Source organism: Gallinula chloropus (genome assembly GCF_964237585.1).
Source record: "Gallinula chloropus genome assembly, contig: HAP1_SCAFFOLD_37, whole genome shotgun sequence".
In the NCBI taxonomy this organism is placed as follows: Eukaryota; Metazoa; Chordata; class Aves; order Gruiformes; family Rallidae; genus Gallinula; species Gallinula chloropus.
This window is the reverse complement of record NW_028168691.1, coordinates 693495-699432: the sequence shown is the minus strand read 5'-3', so window position 1 is coordinate 699432 and position 5938 is coordinate 693495.

The following is a 5938-nucleotide window of genomic DNA, read 5'->3' as shown; positions in this document are numbered from 1 at the left end:
ACAACGACGGAGAAAGACGACAAGGAAGCAGACAACGACGGAGAAAGACGACTACGACGGAGAAATACGACAACGAAGCAGACAACGACGGAGAAAGACGACAACGACGGAGAAAGACAACAACGAAGCAGACAACGACGGAGAAATACGACAACGACGGAGAAAGACGACAACGACGGAGAAAGACTATAGCGACGGAGAAAGACGACAACGATGGAGAAAGATGACAACGAAGCAGACAAAGACGGAGAAAGACAACAACGACGGAGAAAGACTACAACGACGGAGAAAGACGACAACGAAGCAGACAACGACGGAGAAAGACGACAACGAATAAGACAACGACGGACAAAGACGACAACGAAGCAGACAAAGACGGAGAAAGACGTCAACGATGCAGACAACGACGGAGAAAGACGACAACGAAGCAGACAACGACGGAGAAAGACGGCAACGACGGAGAAAGACGACAAAGAAGCAGACAACGACGGAGAAAGACGACAACGAAGCAGACAACGATGAGAAAGACGGCAACGACGGAGAAAGACGACAACGACGGAGAAAGACGACAACGAAGCAGACAACGACGGAGATATATGACAACGAAGTAGAAAGACGACAACGACGGAGAAAGACAACAACGATGTAGACAACGACGGAGAAAGACGACAACGACGGAGAAAGACGACAACGAAGCAGACAACGACGGAGAAAGACGACAACGACGGAGAAAGACGACAAGGAAGCAGACAACGACGGAGAAAGACGACAACGACGGAGAAAGATGACAACGACGGAGAAAGATGACAACGAAGCAGACAACGACGGAGAAAGACGACAACAAAGTAGAAAGACAACAACGACGGAGGAAGACGACAACGACGGAGAAAGACGACAAGGAAGCAGACAACGACGGAGAAAGACGACAACGAAGCAGACAACGACGGAGAAAGACGACAACGACCAAGAAAGACGACAACGACTGAGAAAGACGACAACGAAGCAGACAACGACGGAGAAAGACGACAACGACGGAGAAAGATGACAACGAAGCAGACAACGACGGAGAAAGACGACAACGAAGCAGACAACGTCGGAGAAAGACGACAACGACGGAGAAAGACGACCACGAAGCAGACAACGACGGAGAAAGACGACAACGAAGCAGACAAAAATGGAGAAAGACGACAACGAAGCAGACAAAAATGGAGAAAGACGACAACGAAGCAGACAACGACAGAGAAAGACGACAACGACGGAGAAAGACGACAACGGCGGAGAAAGACGATAGCGACGGAGAAAGACGACAACGACGGAGAAAGACGACAACGAAGCAGACAACGACGGAGAAAGACGACAACGACGGAGAAAGACTACAATGACGGAGAAAGACGACAACGAAGCAGACAACGACGGAGAAAGACGACAACGACGGAGAAAGACGAAAACGACGGAGAAAGACGACAACGAAGCAGACAATGACGGAGAAATGCGACAACGACGGAGAATGACGACAAGGAAGCAGACAACGACGGAGAAAGACGACAACGACGGAGAAAGACGACAACGAAGCAGACAACGAGGGAGAAAGACGATAAAGACGGAGAAAGACGACAACGAAGCAGACAACGACGGAGAAAGACGACAACGACGGAGAAAGACGACAACGACGGAGAAAGACTATAGCGACGGAGAAAGACGACAACGACGGAGAATAACGACAACGAAGCAGACAACGACGGAGAAAGACGACAACGACGGAGAAAGACGACAACGACGGAGAAAGACGACAACGAAGCAGACAATGACGGAGAAAGACGACAACGACGGAGAAAGACGACAACGAAGCAGACAACGACGGAGAAAGACGACAACGACGGAGAAAGACGACAACGAAGCAGACAACGACGGAGAAAGACGACAACGACGGAGAAAGACGACAACGACGGAGAAAGACTATAGCGACGGAGAAAGACGACAACGACGGAGAAAGATGACAACGAAGCAGACAAAGACGGAGAAAGACGACAACGACGGAGAAAGACTACAACGACGGAGAAAGACGACATCGAAGCAGACAACGACGGAGAAAGACGACAACGAATAAGACAACGACGGACAAAGACGACAACGAAGCAGACAAAGACGGAGAAAGACGTCAACGATGCAGACAACGACGGAGAAAGACGACAACGAAGCAGACAACGACGGAGAAAGACGGCAACGACGGAGCAAGAATACAAGGAAGCAGACAACGACGGAGAAAGACGACAACGAAGCAGACAATGACGGAGAAAGACGACAACGACGGAGAAAGACGACAACGACGGAGAAAGACGACAACGAAGCATACAACGACGGAGAAAGACGACAACGAAGTAGAAAGACGACAACGACGGAGAAAGACAACAACGATGTAGACAACGACGGTGAAAGACGACAACGACGGAGAAAGACGACAACGAAGCAGACAACGACAGAGAAAGATGACAACGACGGAGAAAGACGACAACGACGGAGAAAGACTATAGCGACGGAGAAAGACTACAACGACGGAGAAAGATGACAACGAAGCAGACAAAGACGGAGAAAGACGACAACGACGGAGAAAGACTACAACGACGGAGAAAGACGACAACGAAGCAGACAACGACGGAGAAAGACGACAACGAATAAGACAACGACGGACAAAGACGACAAAGAAGCAGACAAAGACGGAGAAAGACGTCAACGATGCAGACAACGACGGAGAAAGACGACAACGAAGCAGACAACGACGGAGAAAGACGGTAACGACGGAGAAAGACGACAAAGAAGCAGACAACGACGGAGAAAGACGACAACGAAGCAGACAATGACGGAGAAAGACGACAACGACGGAGAAAGACGACAACGAAGCAGACAACGACGGAGAAAGACGACAACGAAGTAGAAAGACGACAACGATGGAGAAAGACAACAACGATGTAGACAACGACGGAGAAAGACGACAACGACGGAGAAATACGACAACGAAGCAGACAACGACGGAGAAAGACGACAACGACGGAGAAAGACGACCACGAAGCAGACCACGACGGAGAAAGACGACAACGACGGAGAAAGATGACAACGACGGAGAAAGATGACAACGAAGCAGACAACGACGGAGAAAGACGACAACAAAGTAGAAAGACAACAACGACGGAGGAAGACGACAACGACGGAGAAAGACGACAAGGAAGCAGACAACGACGGAGAAAGACGACAACGAAGCAGACAACGACGGAGAAAGACGACAACGACGGAGAAAGACGACAAGGAAGCAGACAACGACGGAGAAAGACGACAACGACGGAGAAAGACGACAACGACGGAGAAAGACGACAAGGAAGCAGACAACGACGGAGAAAGACGACAACGAAGCAGACAACGACGGAGAAAGACGACAACGACCAAGAAAGACGACAACGACTGAGAAAGACGACAACGAAGCAGACAACGACGGAGAAAGACGACAACGACGGAGAAAGATGACAACGAAGTAGACAACGACGGAGATAGACAACAACGAAGCAGACAACGTCGGAGAAAGACGACAACGACGGAGAAAGACGACCACGAAGCAGACAACGACGGAGAAAGACGACAACGAAGTAGACAAAAATGGAGAAAGACGACAACGACGGAGAAAGAGGACAACGAAGCAGACAATGACAGAGAAAGACGACAACGACGGAGAAAGATGACAACGGCGGAGAAAGACGATAGCGACGGAGAAAGACGACAACGACGGAGAAAGACGACAACGAAGCAGACAACGACGGAGAAAGACGACAACGACGGAGAAAGACTACAATGACGGAGAAAGACGACAACGAAGCAGACAACGACGGAGAAAGACGACAACGACGGAGAAAGACGAAAACGACGGAGAAAGACGACAACGAAGCAGACAATGACGGAGAAAGACGACAACGACGGAGAAAGACGACAAGGAAGCAGACAACGACGGAGAAAGACGACTACGACGGAGAAATACGACAACGAAGCAGACAACGACGGAGAAAGACGACAACGACGGAGAAAGACAACAACGAAGCAGACAACGACGGAGAAAGACGACAACGACGGAGAAAGACGACAACGACGGAGAAAGACTATAGCGACGGAGAAAGACGACAACGATGGAGAAAGATGACAACGAAGCAGACAAAGACGGAGAAAGACAACAACGACGGAGAAAGGCTACAACGACGGAGAAAGACGACAACGAAGCAGACAACGACGGAGAAAGACGACAACGAATAAGACAACGACGGACAAAGACGACAACGAAGCAGACAAAGACGGAGAAAGACGTCAACGATGCAGACAACGACGGAGAAAGACGACAACGAAGCAGACAACGACGGAGAAAGACGGCAACGACGGAGAAAGACGACAAAGAAGCAGACAACGACGGAGAAAGACGACAACGAAGCAGACAATGACGGAGAAAGACGACAACGACGGAGAAAGACGACAACGACGGAGAAAGACGACAACGAAGCAGAAAACGACGGAGATATATGACAACGAAGTAGAAAGACGACAACGACGGAGAAAGACAACAACGATGTAGACAACGACGGAGAAAGACGACAACGACGGAGAAAGACGACAACGAAGCAGACAACGACGGAGAAAGACGACAACGACGGAGAAAGACGACAAGGAAGCAGACAACGACGGAGAAAGACGACAACGACGGAGAAAGACGACAACGACGGAGAAAGACGACAAGGAAGCAGACAACGACGGAGAAAGACGACAACGAAGCAGACAACGACGGAGAAAGACGACAACGACCAAGAAAGACGACAACGACTGAGAAAGACGACAACGAAGCAGACAACGACGGAGAAAGACGACAACGACGGAGAAAGATGACAACGAAGTAGACAACGACGGAGATAGACAACAACGAAGCAGACAACGACAGAGAAAGACGACAACGACGGAGAAAGACGACAACGAAGCAGACAACGTCGGAGAAAGACGACAACGACGGAGAAAGACGACCACGAAGCAGACAACGACGGAGAAAGACGACAACGAAGTAGACAAAAATGGAGAAAGACGACAACGACGGAGAAAGAGGAGAACGAAGCAGACAATGACAGAGAAAGACGACAACGACGGAGAAAGATGACAACGGCGGAGAAAGATGACAACGAACAGACAAATACAGAGAAAGACGACAACAAAGTAGAAAGACAACAACGACGGAGAAAGACGACAACGAAGCAGACAACGACGGAGAATAACGACAACGACGGAGAAAGAAGACAACGAAGCAGACAACGACGGAGAAAAACGACAACGACGGAGAAAGACGAAAACGACGGAGAAAGACTATAGCGACGGAGAAAGACGACAACGACGGAGAAAGATGACAACGAAGCAGACAACAACGGAGAAAGACGACAATGAATAAGAGAACGACGGACAAAGACGACAACGAAGCAGACAAAGACGGAGAAAGACGTCAACGATGCAGACAACGACGGAGAAAGAGGACAACGAAGCAGACAACGACGGAGAAAGACGGCAACGACGTAGAAAGATGACAAGGAAGCAGACAACGACGGAGAAAGACGACAACGAAGCAGACAATGACGGAGAAAGACGACAACGACGGAGAAAGACGACAACGACGGAGAAAGACGACAACGAAGCAGACAACGACGGAGAAAGACGACAACGAAGTAGAAAGACGACAACGACGGAGAAAGACAACAACGATGTAGACAACGACGGAGAAAGACGACAACGACGGAGAAAGACGACAACGAAGCAGACAACGACGGAGAAAGACGACAACGACGGAGAAAGACGACAAGGAAGCAGACAACGACGGAGAAAGACGACAACGACGGAGAAAGACGACAACGACGGAGAAAGACGACAACGAAGC